A 15,863-nucleotide genomic window follows, 5' to 3' on the forward strand; every position below is an offset into this window, starting at 1 on the left:
TGTTTTTGCTTGCTATAATTAAAGTTTACACCCAGAAGGTTTTAGTCACAACTACCAGTAACTACTTATATTGAAAAATTAATAGAATATTTTCTTCCACAAACAGTGGCTGATCTTGATTTGGGGACTCGGTTTGGGTCCCAACCACTTTACTGCTTGAAGTAATCATCTGCACGCACCATCACAAACTTGCTATGGCATAGACATAAGCAACACATAAAGGGCATGAAACAGTTAAACAGCAAAGCCCTATTTAATCATCTAGATTAAGCACAGACAGAAGGGCTTTTGAATAATAGGAAAGAGGCTTCCAGGCAACACGTGGCCTGGAAAATACAGCTTTTCTTGTCTGTGAGGGCTGAAGAAGTTAGAGTGGGGCCTGTCTCCTACGGCTCCTTTGTCTACCTGTGTGCACAGGTGGGAACAGAATCTGTAAGGGTAGGAACATTAGAGTCACAGCAGGTGCTGCCCATTGGTGCAGTTAGAAAGCTTGAAGAGGTGGAGCGTTGCAGATGGATTCAGAGGCAGCCTTACAGCCAAAGTCAGTACCAAAAAGCAACTGTCTTCTTGAGTCAGCTGACAGCATGTGTCACAGCCTCAGTCAAGGACAGCAAACTAGGAAGAGATCTGGAGGCTCAGGCAAACTGTTCTAGCCTCTCTTGATTTCCAAACCCAAAACTGGAAATCACAGTCAGATAGAGGAGGTTTCCTACTTTGTGAACTTACTTTTATGTGTGAAAATATTACAAATTTATAGGACGTTAAAAAAGAAAAAAAATTATCCGTACCCTAACACAACTTCATCATGCTTGTTTGATACCTTTTAGGCTTTCTAAAGTCACATGTAGTTTATTAGAGATAGATGGTTTATTATAGGTATAATACAAATATATATTTTGTAACTGGATTTTTTTCCTATTTAGTATATCTCAGGCATCTTGCTAAATATTTTCTCCCAACATTTGTTTCATATTTTTAGCTTCTTGTGGCTAAATGGTATTTCATCAAGTGGCAGGAATGAAAATGTCTAACTTGTACTGCACCGTGTTTATTGCGTGCTGAGCCGAGTGCCCTGAACTTCTGTGCATTGTCTCATGTAATCCTCACAACAACTTCAGGGTGGCAGGTGATAGTATTATCTTCCTTTTTTCAGATGAGGAAGTTTAGAGAGCGATTGGTGCAGTCTCTGAGAGTGGCAGAACTGTGCTTCAAACCAGGTCAGATTCCCGGTTCTGAGCTCTTAACCAGGCTGCCTCATCATTCCCTTTCTATTTGGATGTTGAAATTGCTACCTTTTTACCCTTTTGTTATTACAACTAACCAGGCCATCTGCAATGTAATGTTGTTGACTGTGAACAACAAAGCGAAAGAGTGTGAACATTTTGATGACTGTTGATGTCTTGTGCCAAAATGATTTTGAAAAGAATTATGACAATTTATAATATGTAAATTATATATAATTATATATTACCTTCTTTATCTATAAACTATATCCTTGCCAGTATTAGTTGTGTTAATTAAAATTTTGTTTTGCTAATTTAGTAGCAAAGTGAAAATATTTTAACTTCTTTTATTATTAAGACAATTGAACATTATTACATATATTTGTCTTCTGGTTATAGTTCTTTGAATCATAGGTGTATATCCTTTTCCCATTTATCCATTGGAGACATTTTTAAAAAATCAATTATTTTTTATTTTTACTTTTTTTGCAGCTGGCCAATAGGAGGATTTGAACCTTTGACCTTGGTGTTATAACACCATGCTCTAACCAACTGAGCTAACCAGCGAGGTCTAAAAAAATCAATAAGGACTTTTCTCATTGCAATAAATACATTAACTCTTTGTTGGATTTGGTGCAAATATTTTTCCTTGTGTATTTGTATTTTAATTTTTTTCCATTTTTGACATCTTTTAAAAGTTCATATAGTCAAATATGCAATTTGTTACTTTTTATTTAATATACTGCTTATGCAGTTGTCTCCTTCAACATCTTCTCTAGATAGTTCAAAAACATTTCAATCTATTTTCCTCCAAACAAAAATTTTTTAAAATTTTTTTTAATTTTTAAAAAAAAGAATCTGTTTTCCTCTGGTCTTTCTATTTGGTTAAAAAGTACTATTTGGGGCCGAGCCCGTGGCGCACTCGGGAGAGTGCGGCGCTGGGAGCGCGGTGACGCTCCCGCCGCGGGTTCGGATCCTATATGGGAATGGCCGGTGCACTCACTGGCTGAGTGCCGGTCATGAAAAAGACAAAAAAAAAAAAAAAAAAAAAAAAGTACTATTTGGAATTTATATTGATGTTTGGTGTGAAGTTTATGCATAACATGTTCAAGGCTGTTTCATAACAAGCAAAAATACCTGTGTCGCACGCTGCCCTCTGTGTACTCTTTTCTCTCTCCCTTTCCTCACCTCCCGCTCTACCCCTCCAGTTTGGATTCCATCCCAATTATACGGCAAAACATCTCTCCCGTTCTCAATTCACCATTGACCTCCATGTTCTTAAATCTAGCGGACATTTCTTAGAACTCATCTTATCTGACATATCAGAAGGGCTCAGGACTTTGTCCCTGCCCACTCTCCTGTAAACCTCACTACGAGAGAAGTGTCCCAGCCCAGTGAGGTGTCTTGCAGAACCACAAAGGCTGTGTTCAGCCAGATGGTTTTAGGGCTTGGATTCATCGATCCCAGCACTGAGCCTGAAGAAAACACATAGACAAATCTTTCTTTGTACTCTTCTCCAATACTTCAACAAAGAGAGGTATAAGTTTCATACGATAAAATGCACAGATGGTAAGCATACAGTTTGAGTGTTTTTGTTTTTGTTTTTGGTGGCTGGCCAGTACAGGGATGGAACCCTAGACCTTGGTGTTATCAGCATCATGCTCAAACCAACCGAGCTAACTGGCCAGCCCTGATGAGTTTTGACATATGTACATACCCATGTAATCACCACCCCAGTCACGATCTGAGCATTTCCATTAACCCAGGAAGTTCCTTCATACCAATTTTCAGCCAGTTTTCCCCAACAGAGGAAACTACTGTTTTGGTTTCTAACACTGTATATTATAGCTGTTTTAGAATTTCACATAAGTGGAATCATTTAGTATTTATAGTATTTACTTCTTTGTGTCTGGCATCTTTTCTCAATATAGTGTTTTTGAGATTCATGCATGTTGTTGCAAGTATCAGTAATTTGTTCTTTTTTATTGCAAAGTAGTATTCCATTATATTAATATGTCAAAATTTATTTATCTAGTCATCTGTTGGTAGACACTGGGTTATTTGTGTTTCTGAATTATCATTAATAAAGCCAACATGAACGTGCTTGTACGTCTTTTTGTGAATATATGCTTTCATTTCTTTTGGGTACGTTCTTAGTAGAATTGGTGAACCATATGGTAAGCGTACAGGGTACTTCAAAAAGTTAATGCAAAAAAGAAAGTTCATGGAAAGATTTGTATTATCTTTTAATTCTATTTTTTCACAAAATTTTTGAAGTATCTTCATATGTTTAACCTTGTAAAAAACTGCTAAGCTGTTATCCAAAGTAGTTGTACCATTTTACACTGCCACTAACACTGTAAGAAAATTCCAGTTCCTCCTCCTCATTGCCAATATTTAATATCGTCAGTCTTTCTAACTTTAGCCATTAGTGGGTGTGAAGCGGTGTGTCACTCTGGTTTTGATTTGCATTATCCTAGTGACTAAAGATTTTGAGCACCTTTTTATGTGCTTATTGGCTGTGTGTATATCTTCTTTTGTGAAAAGTCTGTTAAAGTCTTCCACCCATTTAAAAATCGGGTTGTCTTTTTCTTTTTGATTTATAAAAACACTTCATATTTTCTGGAAATAAGACCTCTGTCAGATATATTTAGTGTATATTACTCCCAGCCTGTGTCTTGCCTTTTCAATTTCTTTTTTATTTTAATTCTTAAATGCATACACACACACATATATATATATCAGAGTGAGTTACTTGTTAGCCAAAATCTGTTCTGCTCTGTTTTTTCAGTAATAGAGCCACCTATTAGGCTATGCAATGAAACTACCTTCCCAAGCCTTTCTGGTTTTTTTGTGTGTGTGCATTTTTTTTTTCTCATTGAGACATAATTGATTGTACATATCTGTGGGGGTACAGCATTGAATATCGATACCTGTGTGCATTATGTGATGCTCAAATCATGATAATTAGTATGTTCAGCATTACACAATGTAATCATGTTTGTGGCCCTTTACCAATTTTTCACTAACCCTCCTTCCCCTCCCACTTTCCCACCGCTGGTGGCCTCAGATCTGTTCCCTCCTTTCGAAAGTCCCTTTCAATTTCTTAATGCTATCCTTTGAATAGAATTATTTTAAATCTGATTATTTCTAATTTATCAATTTTTTTTCATGGTTAAGACTTTTTGTGTCCTAAGAAATTGTTGCCCACCTCGTGGTCACAAAGATATTCCCACGTTTTCTTCTAGAGGGATTTAGTTGTAGCTTTTACTTTTAATCCTAAAATCCATCTCAAATGAATTTTTGTGTATGGAGTGAAGTAGGAGTCAAGGTACATTTATTTTCACATGGATATTTAATAGTTCCAGCATGATTTGTTGAAATAAATTTCCCCATTGAATTACCTGGGCACCTTTGCTGCAAATCAACTGATCACATTTTATACACACACCCACAAGCACACGCACAATTTCTGGACTTCCTATTCTGTTCCATTGATCTATTTGTCTGTCATTACACCAATACCACACTGTCTTATAGCTTTATAGTAACTTTTAAAATCAGGCAGTGTAAATCTTCCAACCTGGTACTACTTTTTTTAAAGATCATTTTGGCTAGTCTAAGTCTTCATATTTAGAATCAGCTTGCTAATTTCTACAAAAATAGCTTGGAGGGATTTTTGATTGGCATCACATCGAATCTATGGATCATCTTGGGAGGAACTGACATCTTACCAAATTGAGTCTTTTGATTCATTATTATGGCATATCTCTCCATTTATTTAGGTTTTTAAAAATTCTTCTCAACAATGTTTTGTGCACCTTTTAATGCAGAAATTATGCACATCTTGTATGTATTTCCTAGTATTTCATGGTTTAGATACTATCATAATAGTATTGTTTTAAAATTTTATTTTATCGCTTCTCGGCCTTTTGGCTAAGATCAAGTGTAGTATCTGTTCTTATCAGTTTAAAATTTTATTTACTGCTAGCATACAGAAATACAATTAATTTTTATTTATTTATTTATTTACTTATTTATTTATTTTTTGTCTTTTTTCGTGACTGGTACTCAGCCAGTGAGTGCACCAGCCATTCCTATATAGGATCCGAACCCGCGGCGGGAGCGTCGCCGCGCTCCCAGTGCCGCACTCTCCCGAGTGCTCCACGGGCTCGGCCCCAATTGACTTTTATATGTGCCCCTTATATCCTGTGATTTTGTTAAATTCACTTATTAGTTCTAGTGGGTTTTTTGCTTTGTCTCTCTCTCTCTCTCTTTTTTTTTTGCAAATTCCTTAGCTCTTTTTTCACGTAGACCATTATGCCATTGGTGAATAATGGCAGTTTTACTTCTTTTTCAAGCTTTTTACCACTAATTAATCAATATTTGCCTTATCCTATGGGCTAAGAACTCCCGTCCAATGTCAAAATGGTGAAAGCAGACATCTTTGCCTTTTTCTCAGTCTTAGAATATACTCAATATTTCAAACTTTATTATGTTTTTATCATGAATGGGTTTTAAAATTTGTCAAATGCTTTTTCTGTATCCACAGTTGACGGTATTATTTTTCTTATTTATTCTGTTAATGTGGTAAAATACATTCACTGATTTTCAAATGTTAGACCAATATCTCATTCTTGAAATAAACCCTGCTAGTTTATGATATATAATCATATGTATTGTTTTCTTTGCTTTACTAATATCTTGTTAATATTTGCATCTTTGTTCTTGAGAGATACTGGTCTGTATTTTTCTTTTAATCTGTAATGCAGTTATCAGGATTTTTTGAGGTTAGTGTAACCTCATAAAACAAGTTTGTTATACTAACCTCATAAAACAAGTTGGCAAGTATTTCCTCCTCCTCTTTTTTCTATAGAAATTAAGCTGTTCAGATCTTGTGTCTTTTCATGTCTGTTTTGGTAAGTTTGCTTTTCAAGGAATTTGTCCATTTCATTGAAGTTTTCCAATTTATTGGCATAAAGTTTTCATAATACTCCCTTATTTTTTTAATGTCTGTAAGATATGTACTGTGTCCTCTCTTTCAGTCTTGATGTTGGTAATTTGTATTCTCTTTTTTCTTGATTCATCTAGATAAAGGATTATGAATTCTGTTAATCTTTTTAAATAATAAATTTGGGACTTTGTTGATTTTCTTTGTTGTTAGTTTTCTAATTCACTGATCTTTACTGTGATGTTCAGTATTATTTTCTTCTATTTACTTTAAATTTATTTGCTTTCTTTAAGCTTATTAAAATGCAAACACAGATAATTGATTTTCCTCTTTTCTACATATTAAAGCTACAAATTTCACAGTAAGTACTGCTTTGGCTGCATCTCACAAATTCAGATATGTTTTTTCATTATCATTCAGTTCAAGTTTTTTTCTTATTTCACTTCTGATTTCTTTTTTCACCTGTGTGTTATTCAGAAGCACATTGCTTAATTTACAAATATTTGGGAATTTCCTTTAGCACTGTCCAAAAGAACTTTCTGTGATGATAGAAATATTCCTCTGTGCTATCCAACATAATGGCTACTAGCCACATGTGGCTATTGTCCACTTGAAATGTGACTAATGTGACTGAAGAACTGAATTATGAATTTTGTTTAATTTTAATTAATTTTAATTTAAATAGCCACATGTAGCCAGTGGTTGCCATACTTAACCCACATTTCTAGATACTTTTAATTGCCTTTAATTTCTAATTTAATTCCATTGTAATCAAAGAACATAGTCTGTATAATTCCAATTCATGTACATTTACTAAGATTTGTTTTGATGCTCAATTTATTGTCTATCTCTGTTTACTTGTTCTATCAGGTACAACGCAGGGCTGTTAACATTTCCAGGGATGATTGTGGATTTCTCTAATTCTCCTTTTAGTTCTGTCAATTTTTGCTTCATCTATTTAAGCTCTGTTATTAAGTGCATAAACATCTAGGGTTATTTTATCTTCTTGATATTTTGACCCTTTTGCCATTATGAAATGTCCCTCTTTGGTAATACTCTGACTTGAATTCTACTTTGAGTTATATTCACATAGCTCTACCAATGTTTTCTGGCCTTTATTGTTTCTGATGAGAAGTCAGCTGTCATTCTTATCGTTGTTTCCCTTAATATAATGTCTGTTTGTTTACTGTGGCTGCTTCTAAGATACTTTACCTTTGGTTTTCATCAGTTGCCTATAATGTGCCTACATTTGGTTTTTCTTGCATTTAAATTGCTTGGGTTTTGAGGATCAACACATTGCTGTTTTTCAAAAATCAAATTTGGAAAATGTTAAGCCAGTGTTTATTTAAGTATATTTACTCTATTTACTCCTCTATTCTCTCGCTCCTCTCCTTCTACAACTCCAGTTGCATTTATGTTAGACTACGTGTGACAGTCCCTCGTGTTATTGAGTCTCTGCTCATTTTCTTTTTTCTTTGTTGTTTAGAATATTTCCATTCACCTGTCTTTAGTTTCACTGATCTTTCTTCTGTAGTGAGCCAGTTTCTATTGATAATATGTGATGAAATTATTTTAGATATATTTTTCAGTTCTAGAATTTCCATTTGGTTCTTTTTTTTTTTTTAAGAGTTTCCATATCACTCTTAAAATTCACCATTTGTTTACCCCTTGTGAACAAGTCTTTTCTTTTCACAATCTTTAAAATGTTTGCTCGCTAATTACAACAAATAAGTCATCTGGGCGTCTTCTTTTATTGGCTGGGTGTTTTCTTTCCCCTTTTGACAATGGGTACACTTTTTTCCTGCTTCTTTCCTGCTGCTCTGGTAAATTTTCTCTTCTCTAAATTTATAATTCAGAAGATTAGTTTGACAAGTTACTGATAATAGAACATTTTCTTTTCTATCATTTTTACATTAAACAAGTCAAAGAAGTGATTTTTTTCAAAGTCATAAAACTTGGGTTCTAGGCCCAGCTCTGCTACTCACTAGCGCTGAGATCTTGGACAAGTTACTTAACTTTTCTGAGCTTCAGAAATTTTCTCATATTTAAAATGAGAGAATTAGAATAGGTAGATGTCTCCAGCTCTAAGATTCTGAGATTTTATGATTATAAGTTTGCTCAGATACTGGCACTAGAACTCAAGCACAGGTTCTGGAGACCAAATGTTAACTCTTTCACCAGAAAGTTCTGCTGACTGAGTATCCCCTTTACCTCTAAGCAGTTTTGCCTGGGTGATTTCCTTTTCGAATGTAGCCAGCCGACCACAAATAACCCACCCAGAAAGACTTCACCTCTGATGTCCTTTTTTGTCCCTATCTCTCTCTTTCGGGAGGAAGCTACCTTTAAGCTGGAAAGAGCATCTGTGTGGGTAAGCATGGATAAAGTCACGCAGCAAGGAAAATTGGTATCACTAGAAATTCATCATTAATGCATTCAGTACTGATGGCTCCACCTCAGACCTATGGACACAGACACTCTGGAGTTGGGGCCTGGCACTGTGTGTTTCAACAAGCTCTCCGGGTCCAGGTGATTGTGAGACGTGCTCCGGTGCGAGCACTGGTACAGAGTGTGGATGGCAGAATCCAGCCGGAACACATGACAGAGTCTTGAGGGTGGGGAGGGGATACAATAATAAAACCACGTGGAGTGATTTTTTTTTTTTTTCTTTTACTCTTAAAAATAGAGACCAGTGGCTGTTTTGGTCTTTGGAAAATGTTCACTCAAAAGAGTGAGTGGCATTTCTTTGGATGATATTTAGGCTGTTTTGAGAAGAGGATCAAGCCAAGAACCACATGGCCTAGGGGTCAGAGCGATTTTCTCCAGGCTGGTTCCTCTCATGCCAGAAGCACTTCAGATGGCTGCTTTGTAACCACATGGGCTCCTGTGCGGATAGGGACATGGTGTTGGGTGTTCCCAGGTGGGGGTTCACGTTTGTCCCCTCAACTTCTCATGTAGCCACTGCCTCAGTTCTTGTGGTGGCCTGCGAGTGGTCACCTGGCCAACAGGCGGGGCTGGGCCTGCAGTGCTGGGAGCAGCCTGGCCCCGGGCGTGGGCCACACAGAGGAGAAATGAAAGCATTTCTCTAACTGGAGGGATGACGGAGCGTGCCACCCTCTCCAGCCCAGTTCTGTGGAACGATGATGATCATATGTGGATTCAAAACAAAGCAGGGAGTCTGGCTAATGGTTGGGGTAAGAAAGAGTCTTTGTTTTCGATGGTTTAAAACTGCAGGAGGTTTGGGAGAACGGGGAAGGAAGGCTTGCCCAAGAGATGGAGGATATGAGCTCCTGTATATACTGGTGTCTAGGGATCCCCATACTTAACGATCTCGTGGAGAGCTGCTGCCACATGGAAGAACTTGGCTTTCATCCTGTCGCTCTCCCGCTCGCTCCTGCCCACCATGTGAATGCTGCCTTTTGCCACGGCCTCAGGCCTGGGCTCTTTCCCAGGCTTTTAACCACCTTCCTTAATTCCATAACCACTTTTCTAACCTCCTCTCTGAATTCCGACCAATACAAACCTGTGCCTTTTCCAAGTAGAACCCTCACCTCTGCCAGCACCCACCAGCCTCTGCCCAGCCTGTGTCCTACTGGAGGTGCCTCTATCTTCCCCGAGGACATTGCCCATCCCTCATGATCCAGCACCCCTGCCTGGTGATGTCAGTCCCCACTAGATCCAAGTGCCCTAACTCCCGCAGCACTGGTAGGCCCTACCACCAATTTAGTGCCTAAATATGCACTGCCTTTACTAACTGGTTCTCTATCCTAGCTGGTTAGTTCCAGCTAGAAGGAAGCTTGAGATCAGCCTCCTTTGGATTCTTCATAAGAACCAGCACTGGGCTGGTTGCAGGGAAAATGAAAATAATGTTCATTGTTCGGTAGAATAGGGAGTTGTTATGTCAGGGACTGCTGAAATGAATCAAGGGGTCCCTGCAGTGTTCCAGGGAACACTAGTTGGTGTTGTCAGCACCACTCTCACCCAGTGACCTAACCAGCCATCCCTATATGGGATCCGAACCCGGGGCCTTGGTGTTATCAGCACCACACTCTCCCAAGTGAGCCATGGGCCGGCCCCAGGGAACACTAGTTGGGAATGTTAATTCTGTCTGCCATGCAGGATGACTCTTATCTGAGGCTGAGGGCGCCGTCCCAGGGATGATCATTTCTTCATGTGACCAGTGTTGTTCTAAGTTAAAGACAATCGGCTGAAGCTCTGACAGGACAGGAGATGAAAGTGGGGTGCACGGTGGGGAGGGAATATCGGTTATTTTACTCTTTACATTTCAATACTTTCTCTGTTGGGGGGAGTATGTAAAGAAACGTGAAGGAAGAAGGCTAATTAAATTTGCTGAAGGAGGAGACAGGAAGATACACAGGGAAAAGGGGGCTGAAGGGAGTTTGACTTTCTAAGGGGACCCTGTGATTTTCACTTGTCTGTTTCATGTGGATCGCAGCTGCTGCTCCTGACTGTTCTGTGTGTCTTGCTGTTAGGTTGTGGGGAATTTTGCAGTTGTATGAGAAGTGGCACTTGGCATGTTCCCTCAAATACACAATGGCTGTGAAATTTTAAAAGGTTCTTCAGAGAACGTGGCATCTTTTAGGCATCAATGAATTTGGGAGGAATAGATCTCACCAATATTGAAGGCGCCTGGGCGGGTGGATGAGCCGCAGTAGAAACTAGGCCCAGCCCAACAAAAAAAATCTGTCTGCCCCAGCGATAACCACTCTCTACCCAGCGATTCGCACATCCACATACATCCTTAAATTTCCTTTGTTCCACACAGGGAAAAATGACAACCACATCCGTTATGCACGAAGGCTAGTCCTGCCCCTCATTTCCTCTTTCATTGTGAAGTTCTTTTTAAACACTGTATCAATTTTACTAAGCAAATAACATAAAATAAGTTCATAAATATTATAAACTATAGATAACAAAAAGAAAGCATTCACTTGAAATCTCATCATCCAGATATAACTACTCTTGCCATTTTGCCAAATATATCTGTCTTTTCCCCCCATAAATGTATATATAGAAATAAGTAAACTTTTAAGAACAATATCACAATAGACATATTGTTATAAAGTTCTTTCAATCATCAGTATCCTGTTTTCATATTACTAATCCTGTTTCATATTATTAATCATATTAGTAATCCTGTTTTCATATTACTAATCATCTACATCATCATTTTTAATAGGTAATAATAATTCCTTTGCATGGAGCTACCGTAATGTTTTAACCATCTCCCACTGATAGATATTTAGGATTGAAATTTTTTCTTATAAGTAAGACGCATCCTTTACATACGTCTTTGGATACTTATCTGATAATCTCCTTAGGATAAATCTTTAGAAAAGGATTTACTGAGTCAAAGAATTTGCATTCTAAGATTTTTCCTACAAATTGCCACATGCTCTCCCTAAGCATCCATTCCTCAGATTCTTGCTGACAATAGACACTAGTCTTGTCATGAATCTGATACATTCTACTGGCTTTTATATAAACCATTGATTTTACAGGAGTAACCACTAGATTAAGGTGGACAGAGTAATCCCGAATTGGTTTGCAGTCCCAACAGAGAATTCTGTGAGAGCTCCTTGCGCTGGAGATGTTAGCATAAAACATTGGAGCTGCGGTGTGAATTACTGTTTGGTTTCTGCTTTTGTGCTCTGAGGACAAGCTTCTCGATAGGATAGAACCCGGACATAATGAAGCAGCTCACTACGTTTTTATTCCCATCCCAGCCTCTCTACTCTGCAACTATTTTTTTTCCTTACAGTCCATTCTTCTCACTTTCTTCAGGCCCAAAACTCTCCTGCTCTTTATCCCTTCCTTACTATCCAAACCTGAATTTAATTCCCACCTTCGTATAAATTGAAATCAATGAGCTCATTTTTCTAATTGTTTGCATTTAAAATTTATCCCTAGAGGCTGGCCATTTAGCTCAGCTGGTTAGAGCGTGGTGCCAGTAACACCAAGGTCCAGGGTTTGACCACTGTACTGGCTAGCAGCCAAAAAAAATTTTTTTTAAATTAAATATTTATCCCTAAGAGTACCAAAAAAACATTGTTCTTAATGAAAAAAAAAAAAAATGTGTCAGCTGAAGGTTTCTTTTTGTTTTTTTTAACAACCTGTACAGATCGACATTGACCCTGTCTACGTATAATTAAGATGCGCATGAATACCTGGGGAATCACAGTTTTCCACATAGATCATTCCCCAAGTTAGTGCTGGGCAAGGGACAGGACGGAGTGTCAATGTGCGTAGGGCATGTTACTCTTTTTGCCCAGGGTTTCAGGAAGGTGACTGCTCTCTGTTTGGAATCCATTCCTCAGTCTGCACTAGTGGTGTGTTGGTAAATCCGATCTTTATGGGGAAAAAAATAAGCCCTGATTTGTAACATTTGCTGATTTTCTTAACATAAATACTTGCATGGGGCAGATTTCAAGCTCCTAGCAGTTTAACAACTTGCTAGCATATTCCTGACTACTTAATGACCAGCTCTTTCAATGACAGAATCTTAGTGGTAGCTTTTACAATAGAATCTTCTTTAAAGCTGCTATTCAGGCACCACACCTGTCTCACCTGTTTATTATGATGAACACAGCCAGAGGAATTGCTTCTCAATATTACATACATGTTAGGAGCCATTCGAAATCATTCTCTGGTCATGGCAGTTGATGGCTAACATGTGTCTTTGAAACTTAAGCCTAAGTTATCTCTTCTCTTCATGACCATTGGTCGTGTCATGCACCATAAATGAGATGCTCATTTAGGCAGGCACATAAATTGTTGTCGAGAAAAATTGGGGTCCTGCTGCTTTGGGAATGGTGATTTTTTTTTTGAGAAAGGGAGTATATGTCAGATGCCTTAATTTTCACAACAGTTTGTCAATATTGGTGGCTGGCACTGGGTATCTAAAGAACACAGAGCTCCCTAGCAATGCAGACAGTATAAAAGGGAATGCTTATTGGGCCATACATACCCATTCTTTTCTATATTACAGTGCCTCAAAGTTTAGTGGGCATCAGAATCACCAAGGGAGTTTCAAAAATACAGATTCTTAGTTCCTTCCTCCCAATATTGTGATTCAGAAGGTACAGGTTGGCCTAAGAATCTACACTTGATCAGAAATTCAGCTGAATCTGATGCAGTGCTGGGGGCACACACATGGAGACGTCCTGGTCTAGATCTTCCTCTGAGTCCCACCCTTTTATGAATACACTCAGCCCTGTGGAATCACCTCGCTCAGCAGCAAGTCAATATTCTGTGCTCTTGGCTTTTATCAAAGGCCAATATGAGAACCAGCCCTATAAAGTAAATGTAGTGTTTTCACTCTTGTTTCAATTTAATAATAAATTCCTTTTAGAATGAAATTTTAGCGTGAAAAAATGCTTTATTATCTGAAAATGGAGCCATCACGTTTTTTTCCTTGGCTCCCAAGATGCTCAAAATGAACTAAATTTAGTGTCCAATAATAATTTTGTCACATTCCTGGTTCCAAGCATAATTATGACCACCTTTTTCTCCATAGTTTCTGATGTCTAAGATTTTATTTTAAGGTGCCTTAAATCCTTTTGGGAAGTACACAGTGTGTAACAAGCCAAAAAATAGATAAAACAGAGAGATATATTAGGTATCATTATATTAACAAGAGACAATTTATCTCTTGGGACATCTGAACCTGTGGACTTGTCAAAGTTGTCAGAATCAAAATGAAGTCACATGTGTCAAACTCTAACAAAAAAATAAATAAAACCAGGAGGCTGAGAAGGGAGGCCCTCATACATACAGGACCATGATAAGAACTATTACAAAGACTCTCTTACGTACATGTGCCTATAGCAAAAACTTTTGCCAAGGACTTTTCAGACTGCAACTTGCTGCATGAGTCACAAGAACAGATAGCCAGACACAAGCACACTTGCCTGATGCTGTTTCCACTAATGAATTGACATCAATTCCTGTGCCAATGCTCTCTTTGTTTTGAAACAAATTATGTGCACTTTTCTCTTTCGTCTTTAAAATTCTTCGTGGGACTGGCCTATTACTCAGTTGGTTAGAACATGGTGCTTATAACACCAAGTTTGAATCCTGTACTGGCCAGCTGCCAAAAATAAATGAATAAATACATAAATAAAATGCTTTGTCTTCCTTTACCTCCTTGAATGTGCAGACAGTTTACTATACCACGTGTATTCCCATTGCAATGTCCTGTTCTCAATTAAGCTCATTATTCTTTTGGAGATTCTCTCTCTGTTCTTTAGGTTAACAGACTAGTAAAGGACATTATAACACAATTTTACTATACCATTTCTTCGGTCCTTTAACATCACATTCCCCTTCCTACTACCTTCATTAGCATAGGACTGAACACACCTTCAATAAAACCAGTGTTATAGACTGAATGTTTGTGTCCCCCACAAATTCTTGTTTAAGCCCTAACCCCCAAGGCAATGGTATTTGGAGATGAGCCTTTTAGGAGGTAATTAGGTTAGATTAGGTCATAATGGGATTAGTGGCTTTATAAGAAGAGGGAAAGAGAGAGTGAGACAGAGAGAGAGAGAGAGAGAGAGAGAGATCTCCATGCACACACACTGAGGAAAGGCTATTTGAGGTCATAGCAAGAAGGCAGCCGTCTGCAAGCCAGGAAGGGAGCCCTCACCAGGAACCAAATCAGCTGGCACTTTGATCTTGGACATGCACCCATGCACCCTCCAGAACTGTGAGAAATAAATGTTTGTTGTTTTAGCTGCCCAGTCTATGGTATTTTGTTATGGCAGCCAGAGCTGACTAAGACAAACTTCATTTATGGGCACCTACTTTTCACCCAGTAATCTGTTCTGGTCATTCTTTATCTGAAAAGGGGAGAGAATAGGGCAAATTTCTAAAACTAGACAGGAGTCTTTGATATTTCCTACTTACAGAGGGTCTGGTCTCCTGTTGAGTTATTTCACGTCCATGTCTGCTCTGTGACTTTTTCTGACAAATACAGCTTCCTGGATTATGTCACAGTCCCAGGAGAACATGTGATCCTGCCTCACACCAGAGGAGGAGAGCCACCCAATCCACCCTGACCCATGAGCTCTGTGTACCCACCTTCCTGTGGGTGAGTGGGTTCCTCTGTGGACCCCCAGCAAGGTGACATTCCTGAAGTCTGCCCTCCTGGAGGATTTCACAGTGAGGGGACTTGTGGAAATGCCACTCACTGCAGTGGCATAGTCAAGGCTCAGAGCTATATCACATGTGGAAGAGTCCTTTCCAGCTTTGAGTCATCCAGAGTTTCTCAGACAGATTTGGCCATGGGAGGCCTCCATTTTTATTCTCACTTTTCAAGTAATGCCTGTGATCAAGCCCTGGCTTCTCTGAGCAACAACAAATGCCCTCCCCTCTCTGAAGTGGCTGTGGTTTCACATGCCAACACCAACTGCAGCTGCCTCTCAGTCTGCCCTGACAGAAAGCTTTACCAGGGAAAGAAATGCTTGTTTTTCTAAAAGTTGAATGGAAATGAGTCTAGAACTATAAGGCAGCTGTGATGAGGCCAGCAAAGATGTCTAAAAAGAAGGCCAGGAGTCATCCACTGGTGGAAGATGCTGCAGAGAACAAATGGCTGGCAGGAAACGATAGAGATTTCAACATTTATAAGAAGGAGGAAGAGGGAAACGAGGAGTTGTTTAATGGGTATAGAG

At 38.6% G+C, this 15,863-nt stretch overlaps 1 pseudogene; it reads left to right on the forward strand.

Annotated features, from left to right (window-relative positions):
* The first annotated feature begins 5,139 nt into the window (after positions 1-5,139).
* LOC134381437 (U2 spliceosomal RNA) lies at positions 5,140-5,245 on the forward strand (annotated as a pseudogene).
* The last annotated feature ends 10,618 nt before the right edge of the window (positions 5,246-15,863 follow it).

This window comes from Cynocephalus volans, chromosome 6 (assembly GCF_027409185.1).
Source record: "Cynocephalus volans isolate mCynVol1 chromosome 6, mCynVol1.pri, whole genome shotgun sequence".
Lineage (NCBI taxonomy): Eukaryota > Metazoa > Chordata > Mammalia > Dermoptera > Cynocephalidae > Cynocephalus > Cynocephalus volans.